General features: G+C 38.1%; 1 protein-coding gene across 6 annotated transcripts in view; it reads left to right on the top strand.

Annotated features, from left to right (window-relative positions):
• Positions 1 to 18,318, top strand: part of NCOA2 (nuclear receptor coactivator 2) — a 195,777-nt gene that overhangs the window by 8,531 nt on the left and 168,928 nt on the right. For 4 of the 6 annotated variants that reach the window (XR_010070030.1, XM_063327036.1, XM_063327034.1 and 1 more), the window contains exon 2: positions 1,472 to 1,551. The exons of the other annotated variants lie outside the window; for them this stretch is intronic. The gene's annotated coding sequence lies outside the window, so the exon portion shown is untranslated. The remainder of the gene's footprint in view (positions 1 to 1,471; positions 1,552 to 18,318) is intronic. 6 annotated transcript variants of the gene reach the window in all.

The raw sequence follows: 18,318 nt of genomic DNA, 5'->3' as shown, positions 1-18,318 counted from the left end.
GGTCAGGAGGTGGGACCCCAAAAAAAAAAAAAATCAGCAGTAGGAAAATACCAGTAAGCAGCCACATTCGTTGTCAAGAAACAAAATGGTAGTAGAGTGGTCATCCTCATTCACTGGCGTGCAGCAGCTGAAAGACAGGAGACGAGTGGGAAGTGCTTCTGTCTGCACAGGCATTCTCATTAGTGCTCCTCTGTGGAAGAGGTCTCCCCACCATGGGTTGGGGCTGTAGCCCCCATCTGCAGGTGAGACAGCTGCTTCCCTTTGGTGTGTCTCTCTGAGCTGCAGGTGTCTGACAGATACTGTAAACCTCACTAAATCACCAAAAGATCTAGTGGTGTTTTACTCAAAATTTTATTCTAAGACAAGATGATGTTTTCTGTCAGTGAGGACCCACTACAAAGCCCCGTGGCTGCGACTTGTAGAGCTTGTGTGCTTTTTGGACATTCCTGAGGAAATAACGTAGTCCTATCTTCTGTGTATATATTTTATATAAGAATACTTCTTTATTAGTGGTGCCCCTGAACAGTCTGTTACTGTAGTGGTATCCTGCCTGTGACTGAAAGAACTTAAGCAGGGTGTGTTTGAAGAAGGTTTCTGTGAGATGGCAGAAATGACAGAAGGAATGAAGTTGTTTCTAAATTCCATTGCTCTTGAGGCATAATTTGTGCGCTTTTTCTTCAGCATTGATGACTCTTGTTAGTGTATCTTGCATTTTCTTTATGTTCTGCCTTTTTGTTTGTCAGAATAAGAAGGCAGAAGATGCTTCTTTGGTAGCTTCCTTGGTTAAATTTGACATAAATTACTGTTTGACCAACAAACAGCAATGCAGGTATAATATTTATGTGGGCAGTGGCATGCTTGTCTTCCCTGAAGAAATGTGTATTTCTGTGCAGTGTATGTCCTCTGCTCTACTGGACTATTAGGCTTTATACTAATGAAGAGCTTTCTGTTCATTTGTCTGCTGCTACTCATCACTCAGGTCAGGAGTATTGTTAAGTGGAGATTCAGAGAAGAAATAGGCTTCTGTACGTACAACTTTTAATAATGATTGAAAGACATTTTGTAAGAACACCACTCTCTCCTTTTTAGAGATTTGAAACTACTGTGTTACAAAGTCAACCAGTCAAGCAGTCAACCAAAAAAGGAACCAGCCACTTTCACAGAGAGTTCCCACAGATTCTTTTGTGAAAATAAAGGCTGTGTACCGTGGAAGTTAATGTGAAGGTCTTAGTTGCTATCACTGTGAATTTGCAGTAGGCAGCAGGTAGAGAGGAAGCTGTGTGCCTGGAGTGATTGTGCAGCTGGAAGGGGGTTGTAGTTATGTCTGGAAAAGCAGATAGTGCTCTGCAAAGTTTATGTTTCCCTCCTTGCGTTGTGCTTAAAACTGTGATGTGCTAAGCATCATATTTTTATTTTTCTATGCCTGTCTCCAAAAAAAAGACTAATATTTTTCTCTCAATTGCGTTCCTAGCATGCTTGAGATGTATCTGAGCAGTGAGGCCCCCCGCACGCACAGCCCCTAGAAATCGTTGCCCGCCTCGCTGAGTCTTGGTGAGTTGTATGTATACTGTTGCATTTAATTGAACTCTGTTACAGTTTTATCTTCTTCACTGGGGAATTTAATGTGAGATGTCTTAAATGGATTGTGTAGCTACAGCAGAACGAGCCTTGGTTTTAAGTAATGTATGATATTATACAATGAGTCGAAATATAAACATTTTGGAGACTTTCAAAAATAACGCCCAGACTGGTTATGGAAGTGGGGACCTTGCTTTAGTGCCAGGAGCCGGAGTGGGACTCTCTGCTGGGAAAGGCTGAAGGGATCAGCATGTGATGTTTTTTCACATTAAGTTTGTTTTATATTTTATACTGTAACTAAGGAATTGACATTTTTCAAATGTGCTGATTATGGTCTGTCTTATGGCAAAGGTTGAGTGTGAAATAATACAAGCTTTTCCATCCAACTATCTGCACTAATAAATTACTTAAATTGAGGATTGAAATTGGTATAATGACACTGATGACTTAAACTGCTTGTTGCTCAAGAATTACTGTCTGATGACTCCATCAGGCAGTGCTGTGCCTGTTTAACTCCGCTCACAAGAAGGGATAATACCGCTGAGAATTAGAAAAAGGGACCCCTGCGGATTGTTTAAATGCAGACTAATAATAGTTTGGTAGTGCAGTGAAAGTAAGTAGAATATAAATGCCGTGTTTTTATTTTAGGTATGTTTAATATATCAGTATACTCGCTTGGTATAAATCTTTTACAAATATGCATTTGAGACTTTATGTGAGGACCTTTTCAGGGTACTCATGAATAAATGTTGTCTTTTAACACGTAGAGTGACTTATTAAGGTCAGAAATATGTATTTTTGAGGCTTGCATACTAAATATAGAGGTGAGAAATAAGCCTGCTGAAAAGGTTGTTAGTTGTTTGGGGGATAACTGTTTATAAAATGCCATCCGTTTATGGGTAAAATTATGTATGTCCACATCAAGTGTCATTTCCTCTTTTGTTAATTATGTTGAGCAATTTTTTGCAATCTAAAAGTGCTTTTCTTTAAACTTACTGAATTTTCTAGCATCAGTGAATGAAAACAGATGAAGAAGCTTTCCAGTGCTTCTGTTTTTTCTGCCTTTTCCCTTGGCTGTTCTGATAAAACAATTTGTAGTTCATTGCGTTCAGTGAAGTTTATAATACTGGTTAATAGTTTGTTTGTGTATTATATTAACTTGAAAATGCTCAGCCACATAGATGTTGTTACTTATTTACCCTTATTACTTACACTGTATTACTTATTATTTATTTACACTACTTATCTATGCTGCATAATGTTCATAATGCAGGTCTTCTTGATAATAAGCTGCTTTTGTGATCATTTAAGCAGATCGTTCCAAAAAAAGGAAACAGTAAGAATCTAAAATATTTTTTCTCCTAGTGAATAGGACTCATAAGAGAATGAGTTAGGTATATGTAAGAAAGAAAGAGAAAAATGTCACTGCCAAAATTCTCCAAAGAGAACATGAAATTGTGTTGTCAGGTTGATAGTATGTTTGTTTTCAGTTGTCTCAGTTGTAATTTTTCCATTAAAAAGGAATGCATTAGGTAAAGACTGGAAAAGGTAAATGTTCAAATGCAAATCAATTTGCATATAATTGCCTTTTTTTCCCTTAATTAATATATGTGGGCAAACCCCCTCCCCCTTTTGCTTAGTGTTGCTACATTCTTCACCAGAATTATATATTTGGTTGTTACTGTGCCAGAAAGTAAGCCTGTTCTTTTACAGATACTGAGTAAAACATAATTGCTGTGTTTGAAAAGTTCAAAACCTTTAATAAGGCCAAATAGGAGATAAATATGTGTATATGAAGTCTACAGTGATGACAATGAGGAAGGAAACCGCTGTAAAAAATGGATTGTTAGCTGGGGTGGTGGGAAAAGTAGCTGCTGTGTGTTACCAAAAAGCAGTGCAATTAGGATGGTGAGAAGTTTAGACTTTAAAAAAAACAGACAGGTAAAAATACTAACTTCAGTTCCTAGTCTAAAAGTTTTCAGTCAGAAAACACTTCTCTTTCTCTCTCTTTCTCCTTTTCCTTTTACATGAAATGGTTTGCTTTGTAAGGAACGCTTCTCAGCAAAAAAAGAGCGTAGATTAGAGAAATCTCAGTTTTCTGTCACTGTCGGTCTGGAGAGCCTGTTTCAATCTAACTTTGTAGTGATTTCATTGGCGTTTGTGTTGTAGTTAGTGTCAAGTGTGATAGATAGAAAATATTTCTATGTCTGTTTGTTCTGAGTTATAGTACTCCTTATTGTTGTTTACAGCAGTAGTAGATAAAGAAAATTCTGACAGATGTCTCATTTTTGACTGTGTCCTCCTAACACATGTGTGTGTAAAGGGAATGCTGTCAGAAAATAAAGTGCAATACTGAAAATAAAGAGTGCCTTACATTGAAACAAGTTTAGAGTCTTCAGTATTAGTTTAAAGATGCAAGTGAGGAACTGACAGTACGTTCCGAGTCTCAAATCTGAATGAGAGAGACCTTATTTCCATCAGCGTGCAAAGACAGGCTAGGAGGGTGCCTACCTAGAGCTACTGGAGTCAGTTCAGAGCACCAGAATTCCCACAGGAGCTGTGTTTCTGAAATACGTGCAATGAAATCGCACGTGTCGATCACAGGTATGGATAATGTTTACTGAATCAGGTCATCTTATTTGCAGAGAGATCTGGGAGGGATATTTAATCTACGTTGAATTGGTTTGTGATAAATAAAGGGAATGTGTTCCCATTCCTAGACCTTGAAACTGGGGAGTTGTGTTTTGCATGAAATATGATCAGATTTTTCTGTTTTCAGTCACTCCTGTTCAGTAATGACATTGGTTAACATGAATTGCCTATAAAGATGCCTGTAAAAGTGGATGCTTGATTATAGTGAATTTAATGCAATCAGTGTTAAAATGATACTCCTAATCTGAGAGTTAAGTTCTGTGTGGGTGGTAAAATGAGAACAGAAGTATTGAGAAATGAGCATCTATTAAGATTTATACAATTGCACCCCACGGATTCCCCCCCCCCCCCCCCCCAAAATTGGAAATGGAAGCTTATGGAAATCTTTGGGTTTTATTTTGTGGAAAAGATGAAATTTACACAATATAAATGCAATATATTGCATTTCCTTTAAAATTGATGAAAATTGAGAGTATTGTAGAGAGAAATTTCATTATGCTTGCATCTAGCAGAACTAGATTTGTTAACAATGAAAGCAGTTTTAAAGTAGTTTTGAGGCCACAACATTCAAATTCATTATAAATCTGGAGTAAACCATACTTAAATATGTAAAACTCATTAATTACTGTGAATGGATTTAAGTGGAGTGCTCTGTCAGTGAACTTTTTACTGAATTGATGGAACCAAACTTCATATATATCCAGGACTGTTGAAAACAGTGTCATTCAATTGATTGAAGCTTGCCTTTTGTATGTAGCTATATTCTGGAAGATTATTTTTAACATTTCGGTTTCAGTGAGATAAATAAAAAAATATTTAGGAAATGAGATCGCTAACTTGATTTTATTCACTTCTTAAATATTGGTTTTGACTTAGTAATGGACTTTGCTAAGATTTTTTCATTTCTTGCCTTGATAGGAACCTTTTTATATGGGCAAAGGTATAGCATATCCGCATTTGCAGAAGAAATAGCCGTCATTATCATCTGTGGAAAATCAATATATATTTTAAATATAGATTGATGACATTGTACCACCAGTATTGGAGCCTGGGAATTCTAGAGGGGTCAAGAACAGGACAGCTGGGCTCTTGCATCATCAAAGATGATGAGATGCATTTACTTGGGCAGATTTTCCTCTGGCCCTGCCTGTAGCCCCTGAATTGGGAAGAGTGAAATATTTACCCGGCTCGGCTCTTGACAGTAAATAGTATTAATTAAATACAGGGCTTGAAAATGACACTGGTATTTCAGATTAAGGCCAGTAGATTTTCCTGTGGCTTTCTGGAAATTGAATTCCAGTAGTCTGTTTATTTGACAGCATTATAGTACAATAATTTGAGGTTCATGGGTATTTCTGTACATTAAAGTGGGTGAATTTTTATAATGTCACAATGCTGGGATGTTAGGCTCAGAAGACTTATGTGACTAGAATAGTAAGCGAATTTGCATCTGGTTAATACAAAGTGTGGCACTGTGTTTCCATCTGATTAATTTACCTTTGTATTAACTGGACTGGCAAGAAATTCTGGGTTTTCTTTTTAAAACAAACTTTGGATGTTGAAGAATTCAGATGAATGTTCTTAGGTAAATTAGAGATGTTAGGAAGTTAAGTATTATTAAAATGATTTAGAAATATTGGTGAGTTTTACAGTATCACTATGAAGGGCTTTAGCTACTAAAAATGTTTTACGAAATCCTCCTCTAGTCATCTCACCACAAGCAAACAGGGGTACTGACACTCCTACGTACACAGTATCTGTCAGTGTGTAAATGTGTTGGTAAAACTCCGTTTACAGCTGTGGCCATGATAAATGAAGAACAGGCTCTGTTCTCCTGTTCCGACATCTCTGGTTTTATGGTCCAGATTCTTCCCTCTTTTCATTGTCAGTACTTTTGTTCCTTCGGTAATCCCAGTTCAATAAACTACAGCATTCTATGTACACCGAACTCTGTATCTTTCAGAATGATAGCAATAGGCAATCTAGGAATACTTGAAAATTAGAATTGAGAAAATAATTAGTAGGTATTGCAAAGCAGTTCATCCTTGAGGGAAACTGCAGTAGCATCACGGTTTTTAGCGTGTTTTTCTTTTGCTTATGTTTGGGTATTCTCACTTAAACTTTTGGAATCATCGTTACAAGTAACACGTAATTGAAGATCCCTTTTTGTGTTGGATTCCTTTTTCCTTCAGTCTCTAGGTACCTGTTTTACTGCTGTGATACAGTGAGATGTCTCCTACATTTCTTTGTTTAGGTTGTAAGCTTGAAGCTCTACTGTGTGGCAGCCACAGTTTAGTAGTATTTTAAAATGGGATAAAAACATCTACGTTTCTCTAAAAGTAGGTGTCCAACACATATGAAATTTCACTTGGGTTAATTTTTATGGCCTTTCAGTTTTCAGTTGTGGTTTTTTGCTTGGCTTCTCTTCACAAATCCTGGTTAACTGTGTTTTTATTGCTCAGTCCTGCTGAACAGACTCATGTAAAATTTTTTTCTGTCTGGAGTTACAGTATGTAACTTCCAGAACGCGTCCTGCAGTGGAATAGGGTTTATGTGCGGCTGATGGTACATGAAACTTGCTGCATGACTAGCAATGTTTAAAATATTCCGTGTCCCTGACTCTGTGGTTTTAGTCTTTCCTTCCTCATGAGCTCACTCTTTTGTCATTATCCAAGTTCTAGGCTCTTGATCAACACTGAAATATTTGAGGAATCAATACATCTGAGCCTATTATATAACACTATGCTTGCCATACTTAAAACATACTCGCCACAAATCCACAGAAGAAAAAAAAATACAAAACAAAAAAACCAAAACAAAACACCTCAAATGAGACCATTTTATATGAAATACCACACGCTATTCTACTGCTATTGCACCCCGAGCACACTGCCACTATATACCACAGGCTGTGTGCCACGACCGAAACAGTTAAATGGATTTGTTATATTCTTTTTCTGCTTTTGTTGGTTAGTGTCAAGTATGTTGTGTGTGTATAGCACATCTGATTCACGATAGTATGTATTTATTTTTTAATATTAGCATGGAACCATGCATGTGGTGCTCTGATCCTGTTCTAGGTACTGTGGGCACTTCTTTTAAAAGGAAAGGAAAAAATAAAAAGTAACAGCCTGCTGCCGCTGAACTTAATTCCAGTAACAGTAGTTATCAAAGTTGCCTCCTACTTAGTCTTCCTCTTATTTGCTTCATCACTCAATTTCTGAGCTATTTTCCATCCGCCCCCAGCTTCCAGAAGTGTTTTATGTGTCGTGGTCTTCTGATACAATCTGATGAAGCTTTGGGATAGTCCGTTCTCCTCCACCTTTGCCATCAGTCAAAGCCCCCCGGCAGCAATGTTGGAGGAGCAGTGTTTTGGGTCAGGACAGCTTGATCCGTGGTTATGACAGTCTCTAATTAGAGTTGGACGTCTTTGTGTGTGTTTTGAGGGGGAATTATATATTTTTGGCTAGCTGGAACCTATCAATGAGTTGGCTTGGATTTCATAAGTAGCTTTGTTGAGGAAGGGGGGAAATTCCCTGCTAACCAGAAATGCTGGAATGGCTCACTTAGGGAAATTCTGAAATTTAATGAAAGTTTTGAATTTTGAGGCTAGATTCTCAGGAAGACTTAATGGTGAGTAAGACACGGGGAAACGGCCCTTCTGCGGGGTACGGTTCTGAGCGGGTGTGCGAGGAGAGGGCTCTCGCTAGGCCACGGTTTCAGTGTCGCAGCCTGTGCCCCAGGTAGAGGGGACAGCTTGTGACGGGCCGCATACCTCGTCTGATTTTGCTCCCCTGGGGAGCTGCAGTTTACCCTGCTGCTGCCGGGTCCAGGGCGGCCCTTCCCGCTTCCCCTGGGATAACTGTGGGAAGGCAGGTAGCTGCACACCGGCTCCTCAACGCCAGACATGGGAGCAACAAGATGGAGGAGGGAGTTGCGATGCTCCTGATTCGGAGCGGAGGTTTGCATTTGGGGCTCCTGCCTCTTAGAAGATTGCTGCTGAATGTTTTTGAGTGGAGCTTGCGGCCTCTGGAAGAGGCCTGCTTTTTATTGGTGCGTAAATACTTTGTCTGAGAGCCGAATTTCTTACGTTGGTGGTGAGTGCCCTGTCTGTTGTGTGTGCCCTACGGTAAAGGACAGTAGTTTCTTCACTTGCCTACTTTTATAGATTTAATTTATTTATCTGCTATAAGGTTCTCGTCTCACACAAGGTACGGCAAAGGAAGCTAAGGTATACGTTCACAGATATATTTAGCAATTAAATCCCCTTGTGGATGCTCTTAACGCTTTGAGATAGCTTACCCTACTTTGACATGAAGTAAGCTATCTGAAACAAGGGCATTTTTCCTGGTGAACTGAGTATTTGCGCAACTTGAAACAGTTCTAAAATACGTTTGGTTTTTAGTTTTTTCTTTTTTTCCCTGTTCAGTGGCTGAAACGAAAAATCCATTATAGGCACAGCTCTGTTCCTCATGTCAGAGGTATAATTGTCCATAATTAAATGGATACGTTTGACTACAAAGATATAATACAAATTAGGTTTTCACACAGTTGCCACTGCGTATGCCATCTTTCTTTCCAAATCCTTTGATAAGGTCAGTGTGAAGTATTTTTACCGTGTAAAACCTGATGAATTCTTGAAAACCTGAAAAGATCAAAATGAGACATATTTAGATCTCTCGGAGCAAATGAGAAGTGAAAATGTGAACAGTATATAACGTGTCTGTCAAAGGTAGAAATAAACCCTTAAAAATTTAAACCCACAAATAAGTGAGTATTTTGTGTTATGGTGGGAAGGGACATATAACTTTTCTTGCTGTTGACATGATTTGGGGACTGTTCTTACTGTTCTGATTTTGTGGAAATATTGTTGTATAGGCATAGCGGTAACTTTTTCATAATGAGCTGTACTCTGTTCTGTTACGCTTGTGTAAATAATTTTTGCTCAAGTTGTATTGCAGAAGCTGAGAAAGGAAGATGGTGAGCCTGCCCTTAGAATTTCCTCGGGGGAGGAGGGACTTTTTTAGAGAGGTGAGATTCTGAGAAGGGAAATAAGAAGGTTTCTTGCAGAAAGGTTGAGCTAACTAGCAGTGCAGGAAAGATGGAAACGTAAAATCCAATATTGGGTCAAACCTTCTTCTGCTAATTGAAAATGTTTCTCACTTGCATTAGCTGAATGTAGAACGTGTTTTACTGTTTTTAACTGATTTTGCTTACCACTGGCAGGGAAGGAAGTCAGTAAGAGGGAACTGGTATTTTCTTACACAGACAGTATCTTGAGGAGCAGAATAAGTTAAGGCAGTGTGGTTTTCTGTGAGGGTGCATGCCTGCAACAACATGAGCATTTTCTTATTTAATATTTTAATAATTGAAAATTTGTGCAGTTTTGTGTGTGTACGTTTCTTTTTACATTGTAATTTGTACTGATTGTATTACCACTTTTTTTTCTGTCCTGTTGCTTTGTTCAGGGTACCAAGCAATATCAGGCACTCATATGCCATGCTGGATGGATTCTGTGGTCTTAACTGTGCCAAGGTTCTCCTGTTCTTGTGTTGAACAGGCAGTTAAAACAATTTATTCAGGCTGGCTCAGGGTAAGCTACAAAAAATGGAACATATTGTTACCTTGGACAGTTTTTTTTTCTTTTTTTTTTAATCAACAAATACTTTAGATATGGTGGCAGGAAGCATTTGTAGGGTTTGGGGACTTGGAATGTTTGCCCCTGCATGTGATGGAAATTTCCCTACAATTATGCCCGCAGGAATGATGGTACATGGGTAATGACAGGGATGGAGCTAGTCCTTGTGCTAGAGAGCCGGGAGCTTACACATCAGTGCTGGGTTTGCCAAAGGTGTGCTTAACAAGTCACTTGAGCTGTAACTCCCTCGCTTTCTTAGCTGTAAAATGGGGTCAACCCTCATTATTTTCTCTATATGCAGAATTCAGATTCATTGGTTTGTGTGTGGATTGTGTAAGGAAAATAAATGAAAACATATTTATGTATTTGATTTCCTCAAATGTAAATAAAATGCTTCTATCTGTGTTGTGAATTAATATTAAAATAGTAAAAAATTCTAGAGAGAACTTGCCTATTAAAATGTTGAAGCAATGGCCTTTTGCTGTTTTATTAAACAAGAATCAACCTCTAGATTGTTTTGAGTTAGCAGTATTTTTGTCTGCTTAGGTTATGAGATAAAACATCGAGTATTGACTTAACTTCACGTTTCACAGAGGAAGAACTAAAAATTATCTCTGTGAAGGGTGACTATGGAGTTACTCTTTGAAATTCTAATTTAACACCTCAGTAATGGGTCAAGCCTGCTCGGAATCCTCTGTGGGATTATTTGATTTGCTGTCTGGTTAACCTCAAGGAAAATGGGATGTCTTTAAATTACTAGAGGTGCTAGCTATCACCTTATAATGGAGCCACACAGGAGAATTTGTTGTTTTAAATTATGATTGTCACCTGATGACTAAGGAATTGTATGAATGGGGTTTATTTCTAAGGTCTGCCTTGAGGTTGAAAGTTGCACTGTTTTTTCCTTCTTTTACTTACCATCAGCTGTATAATTGGAGATTGATATAATTGAGGAATAAGGGGAAAATGTTGTCTTTACCTGAGGGGTGGGGATGGGGTTAGGGTTTTAGTATTTTTTTTGTCTTCAGCATTATTTATGCATGGAAAAGTTTTTTCTTTTGTGTTTCTTTTATATGCATATATGTTTTGTGCCCCAACAAGAAGAGTCTATATTTTTTTCGTAATAAAATTGCTTATTAAATGACATTCATGTGACTGTGGAACTGAAGGGAGAAGTTCTGCTTTTTGTAAGTAGACAAAGAAACAGCTTGAATATTTTGCAAGTCTACGCATGTAACGTTTATCCTGCCAAAACCTTTAAAATTAATTTGCAAAGTATTGAAATACATGTACTCAAATGTTTTATGCTGTGTCATACATAAAGGAAGTATTTGGCAGTTAATTAGTAACTTGAATTTGGGGTGCAGGGTCAAAGGCAAGATTTCAGTTAATAGTGAATTTATGCCAAGATTTTACTTTTCATTCTATTTTATGTTGGATATTCTGTGCATGTTGCTCTTATAATTTTTTTCTCAGCTGTAGTTCACCTTTAAAAGCCATATAACATACCTAGTCATATTTTAGCAGGTTACATATTCCTCTGTCTTACAAATTAAATGGAGTTTTTAAACATCTATAGTTTGTGATGTCATAGGGTATAAATTAATGCAGTGAAAAGCTTAGCATAATACATCATTTTAACGGCACTTAGTGTCTCTTCAGGAGTACTGAATGGAGACAAGCTGCGCAGTGTGCATTGCATATACAAATTTCACGAGACGTTTTGAAATGAGTCGTGGGCTCAGCTCCAGCGCTGCTCTGAGCGCTGCCTGTCCTGCAGAACTTTCCATTGCCAGTCTGTCACGTACCACGTGCCTGTATTTCACCTAAGGTTTCTGATCTGAATAACTGTGCCTGTACATCATTTGAATTGCATATTTCACAGAATTTACTCACTGTTGCTTCTGAGAATTTTGTTTTGTCCTTTTTTTTTAAGAACACAAGTATATTTATTCTTGTACAGTTCCATGTGTATCAATTTGTAATCAATTTTTAATTTATATATCAACATGTTGTGGCATGTTTTTGAAGTCGATAATAGCTATGGAAATGTAAGTCTTGACCAGGTCTCAGGACCTGCAGTTTGGGGAGGATATACTGGGCAAAACAACATAGTCATCAGTTTTATACACGTGTAGAGGAGGGAAATTTTTTAGGCTATGAAAATTTTTCTATGCTTTCTAGGAGCTGACAGAGGTATAAATAACATAGTACAGTAAGGATTACGAAGATAGAAAATATGCAGATTTATTTTACAATATTTCCGTCAAAAGCTTTGTTTGCAAAGGCAAAAAAGCCCTTCTTTTGTCTGCTGCATTAAAGTGCATATAAGAAAGGGCTAGTTGCAGCAGAAGCAAGCAGGGCCAGGCTCGCAAGCTTCTATCTGAAGAATTGCTAGCATGCATGAGTTGGGCTGCTTCGCCACTTCAACTAGATAGCTTTCTGGTGATAGGAGAGGTCCTACAGCTACCCATTTGCTGGTTGCTAAAAATAGTGCTACTGGAGTAAGGAGACTCCAGCAGCACAGCACCGAAAACCCTAACTCTTCAAACACGAAGACTTTCACAAGTAAATGCTTAAACGAAACACATCATCTCCCCGTGGTAGGCAGAGTTGCTGGCCACCTCATCTCCTGAGTCTGGCAGACTGGCCAACTTCTGCAGCGTGCCCAGAAGGTCATTCAGTTGAGCTATTTGGAAAGAGGATGGATTCAAGATGCAGAGGTAAAAAAGCTTTCGTAGGGAATGCTCGATTTGCCTCTCTTTTTCCTAGAGGAGAAGTATAATCTGAAGTGTCTTCTGATTGCAGCTGTAGGAGGGGAGTATGGGAGTTCACAGACAACTTCCAGACAGAAACCTCAAATGCAAAATATTGTTGTGAAATAATTAAAAATCTTTAGATCGGTGCCGCTATCAAGTGTGAAGAAGAGTGATTTTATTATTGGTAGTTGAAGTACATCTTGATTTGTCTTTCCTTTAACCCTGAGGTGACCCTTCAGAAGGTGAAAGGTGGTTCAAGCTCCTACTAGCTGAGATCTGGAGATTTCCTGAACGTAAACTTACGTGTGTTGCCAAGTTGTATCACCGCAAATCATCAGGCTTGCTCTAGAATTTCAACTTGGCCCAAAGGTGGTGTTGAAATAAGAAAAAAAGAACAGCACTTACTAACATAATTTACACGGACTGGTCCGTGTGACATCATTTTGTTTTTATTAGCTGCTGTTTTCTATGTTTTTTTAAATAGTAGCTTGGTGGTTTAGGCTGTGTTTCAGATATGTCTCCTCTTCTGTATTTATGTACAAAATACCACTAAGAATAATGGAAGAGATACACGGTTTTTTTCAAGCTCACTTATAGCGTGCATAGAGAAGTGATAAATGTGTTCAAAGTCCTAAGGTAAAACTTCTTCAGTATTGTAGGAATTTTTTCTGAGTTGCGGTTTTGAGGGATCATTTGCCATGAAAGAACTAGTGACTTGGCAAATCTTCTGCTAGTAGTTTGGGTTGTATTTTGGTAGGTAATTTATAAGACATCTTCTTTTTGTGATCACGTCACTTCCCCCATGGCATCAACTGCCTTCATGGGAAACCAGTAGCAGAACATGGATTCATGTACCCTTAGTTTCCTTTAATGCAATTAAACATCTGGAAGTAAGTAGAGCCATTGTCATGTGAGCAGCCAGCTTTCTACAGAGTCTCAGGAAATACTCTTGACTGCTTTTTGCAAATGGCTGCTAAAGTTACTCTGGTGTCTATTTTTTTGTTCAAGGTACTCAATTTAGTGGCCTGTATACATTGTTAGGGACGGCTTGATATCTGGGTAATATTCCTTCCTACTTACTATTAAGTACTTATTGTGCTTGCTCCTCTGTGTGAAATTAATATATACTAAGCTTCACGATGGTCTTGTGAGGGAGGGGTCGCACAGGAAAGTTGGTGGCAGAAATTAGGATAAGAACCTAAACTGTGTGTCTTCTAGATATTAATGAGAAAATCAACAGGGCGATGACTAGTTGCAAATAAGATAGTCTAGTTTGTAAGCACTGTTAATAGTTCAGTCAACTGAGTTTCATTTGCAGAAGCACACTGTAATCGCAGAGTGAGAAGTTGGTGACCGAGTAGTATCTGTGTAAACAAGCTCTATCCTAGTGAACTTTTTGCCTTCAGACCTGTGCTATGTTTGTGTTAGGCCGGGTCTTTAAATACAGAATAAATGAACAAGAAAAATAACTCTCTGGCAACAACTAAGGCAGACACTTCATAAGGTGTTTAAGAAAAACAATCTTGATTTCCTTCTCTCCTCCCCCTCCTTCTCAGCCTTCACAGTCTCTGCTTTCTGCCCATGTCCGGCTAAGATAATATAGTAAATGTCTGAGCTCTCACAAGTAAGGCTGTCACATTGATGTTTAACTGACTTTGAAGCAGTGCAGCTGTAAAGGGGAAATGAATTCTGTTCTCTGTCAAAGCCTGTAAAAGAGTGTTTGTTTTAGCAGCTACTGAAGATGGAAGTGTTTATTCCATGACTGCGTTGGTTGTCAAAGCTGGACATATTTTCCTGTATTAATAATATTTGGAATTTTTCATTAGTTATCATTTCCTGTTGGTTCTTGAAAGGAGTATTGAGATGCTGATCACTGTCCCAATCTTTTCAGCTGTTCTTTCTGCATTTGAATGGAAATCTTGGAATTCCATTGGGTGGGGGGGGTGGTGGGGGGGGGGGAGGGTGTATGTGTATGCATGGATGTGTAATTATGTATTATATAAAACTTTAAAAGCAGTCGCAAATGTCTGATACTTTTTTGATCCAACAAGGCAATAGGTTTCTGTACAAGAGACAGAGAGGCAGCTCTTCCAGTTTGTCAGGTGATGGAAGACGGTACCTAATATGCATGAAACTCAACTGATTAGTCATCTTTTTGTTTTTTTCTTATGACTTCTGTCACGAATTCTCTCTTGATATGACAAGACTGGCCAGGATCTGGATACTTACTGAAACTTATGTTATTCTGTGTAATTTATTTCAAAAGTAGCTTGTCACATGCACTTACCAAATCTTAGCCATTCAACACAAACAAAATCCTCCTGAAGTGCTTCCGATGCATTGTTGCTATAGTGAGGGGAAAAAAAGGTGAAGTAATGGGGTTGGAGTATTTTTGGTTTGTTTGGCTGTTTAAGATAGATCATGTAGAGCTGAAACTTAATTAAGTATAAGGGTTTGAAATTGGAAACAATAACCATGCTAAGTAAGCCTGTCACGATCTTGGCATCATTAGAAGAGAGAGCAAGCGGTGAGGGAAGCTGGATTTGTGCTGGTATTGCTTACAATGGTATGTAACTTACTAATTACTTTTGCTGTAAAATGGTTGGTGAAAAGCCAAAATACTGCTTCCTTAGTTCCCTAGGATCCTTGTTTTGAGAGGATTATTCGTCCCCCTGTTTTTACAAGAATTACATGGATGCCAGAATGTTTCCCAAGCTGCTCTTTGATGATTGGTACGATGTAACAGGGAAGGCTGACCAAAAATTACTGAGGAAGTGAGTAGGAGAGAGAGAAAAAGGTGTGAGAATAAATGAATACGATAACTACGCGTTTTATTCATCTTCTCTACCCTCCTCATTTTAAGTCTAGTTTCTAAAGGAAATGAAACTCATGTGATTATGACTGAGACAAAACATGTTTATGTGCGTTTGTGGGGTAGCGTGTTTGCCGTTTCCTTCCTCTTCCCCAAAGATACTTCACTCCTACAGGTTGCGAGAAAATACGTGGTCAGGTAGCTGACTGCCATCCTCTTAGTGAAAGAAGGACCTTACCTGTTGACAGCCCTGATTTGACATCACAAAATCATTATGGGAGAGCAAAATTATGGATGGCTGAGGTCACAAAGTCGGTCAAGTGCAGAGGTGTTGGCGTGTTTGTCAAACTACATTTCCATGCGCCTGTCTCTTTCTGCTTGTCAGCTGGAGATTGAAACAGCTTTTGATGCAGAGGAATTGTGAGGCTTAAGACTTATACTAAAAATCAGAAGATGTGTTATATCAAGAAATTGTCTTATGTACTTCAAAATCTATTGATAGAGGTCATGTACAAGATTAATATAATCTTCTGAGATATATATGGATAATTAAAATTTAGAACTCTCTTTCTTAAAAAAAAAAGCATGAAAAGCTTTATATTCAGGTTGAATATGCAGATTACAGATCCTTTCATTGTACTAAAGTAAAGTTATTGCTGATAGTTGTAGTCTTATTTTTTCCTCTATGGGCTAGCCATAATACCATGTCTTAACATCAGTTATTTTTTTTATACGTCTCCGTTGATTTTCAAGGTAGAGGCACAATACAGTATTCTCTGGCAGTGGGGCAGTGCAGGCCTTCATTTGTCCTTCCTCACGTCTACCATAATGATTTTGGCTGTCAGTGCTGCAAGTTGTTTGTTTCAGCCTCAGATAATCAATCTGATTAAGTATCTTGGCAGTATTTGATATTATACAGAAAGCATTTGAAATGGCAGTGATATTTCACTGAGCTACTGCTCATGTGGAAAGCTTCATTTTAATAGTCTTGGTGATAACAAAAACTTACTGAAAAGAGTGAGCTGGATATATATATATGTATGTGTATATATATATATGTATGTATATGTCTTTTAGCATGAGTGACTGTAGACATAAACCACTATGAGAACTTATTCTTGTGTACTTACTTCCTATTTGGATGAGTGAAAGCAGTGAGATTTATGTAGTTAGTCTATTTTAAGTGTTACTCAGTAAAAAGTTAGAGGAAAAAATTCTCTGCATGGTAACGTGGTATAGACAAGTGTCACGAACTCAAGCTGTTACTGGCCAGCTTCGAGTTCATCAGAGATTTCTGTGAGGTAGAAGATGCCCTTGGTAAGGTCTGATGCCCCCGATGAGGCCAGCTGTACTTCAGGAAAACTAGAAAATGCCATGTCTTCTTTCTTGCTCCGAATAGAGATTCTTCAGCATGATTGCAAGCCAGCTTTAACCTAGGCTTCGTTAATTCCTAAATTCAGTGGTTGGATGGCTTTGCTTCAGTTTCTCATCCAAAATGACTCCTAATAAAGTTATTATACTGAGGTTTCCCCAGAAAAGCCCATCACTTGCCAGGTCCTACTGGGACTCAGCGGGTCCGTTGCCCACTGCAGAGTCCCTGCTAGCCAGGAGTTTCATCCCTTTCGTCTCACCTGTCTTCCTTCCCTTTCTCACTGCAGAGTCAGCGTAAGAAAGGCTACAACTTTTTTACTTCGTAACATCAAGGCAGAAATTAACTTTCCAAAGGAAAAAAAAACCACAATCAAACTGTAAATAAACTTACTTTCTAGTGAAAACTTCCTTCATTCACCTTCCTCAGCATTAAAAGTAAAATGGCACAGTGTGCCTGGTATGTGAATAAAGGCAAGCCTGATTTAGCTTCCTGACTACAGCAGAAAAAAATTCAGGCATGCTTTTTAAGGAATGGTTATTTAAAAGCAATGTGTTTTTGTTGCAGCATGATTATATATTTAACAGGAAACTAGGTTGCAGTCTTTATGACTAACTCTTATTACTACTGCTCCCTTCGTTTCCAGGAGATGACGACTATAATGCTATATAAAATCTTCAGGTATGTAGCATCATCTCAGACAATTTTCTTTTTTGTTCCGTGATATTACTGCTCAATCATTATTTTGTAAAGATAGGTATTAAATTCAAAACCTGTATTAATATAATGTTTTAGTTTTCCTTCTAACTCCTTGTTTTTGGTCTGGGTGGACCACAGGAGGATCATAATGGGACCATGTCCTGTGGTGTTTGTTTTTGTTTTTAATGCTTCATATGCACAAGTACAAAGCGTATCTGGAACTTGTGTTTTACATGGAAGAAAAACATTGACTTTTATAATCAGTAAAACATACCCAAATAATTCACTTTTTGAGATGAAATCAAACAGGGAATTATTAGGAGTATTTTTTTTCCTCTTACATATATTTTTAAAAGGCATTTTTATTGACAAAGGTAAGTATATATGAATAGCATTTCTCAACCCTACGTCATTTGCTGCGTGGGAACAGTATTTACTTACAATAACTCTATAAAGGATTGCATGTGTAATTGTTCAGAACTCCAGGTAACTTTCCCAGAAAGGTTTGTGTGGAAAAGAAATAATTTGGGACTTGTCCTGCACAGACTTCCATTTGAGAGTCAGAAGCATTAAGCATTAATATTTTTCTAAAGACTACCAGCCCTGTTCGGTTACTTTGGTAGCAATGCAGGTATTTTCTTAAAGCTGCATGTATTTTATGATTATTTTTTAAAATACCAGGAATGTTGCTGTCAGCGTGCCTTTTAGCATCGTATATTACCATGATTTGACAGCTGACAAAACAAGCATGTGAGGGCTGACATTTGTGCCAGATGTCTTTCATTATATATTTTTATAGGCTTGATTTTTC

The sequence above is a fragment of the Chroicocephalus ridibundus genome, chromosome 2 (assembly GCF_963924245.1).
Source record: "Chroicocephalus ridibundus chromosome 2, bChrRid1.1, whole genome shotgun sequence".
Lineage (NCBI taxonomy): Eukaryota > Metazoa > Chordata > Aves > Charadriiformes > Laridae > Chroicocephalus > Chroicocephalus ridibundus.
The sequence above is the reverse complement of the archived record's forward strand: the minus strand, read 5'-3'. Positions and strand labels throughout refer to the sequence as shown.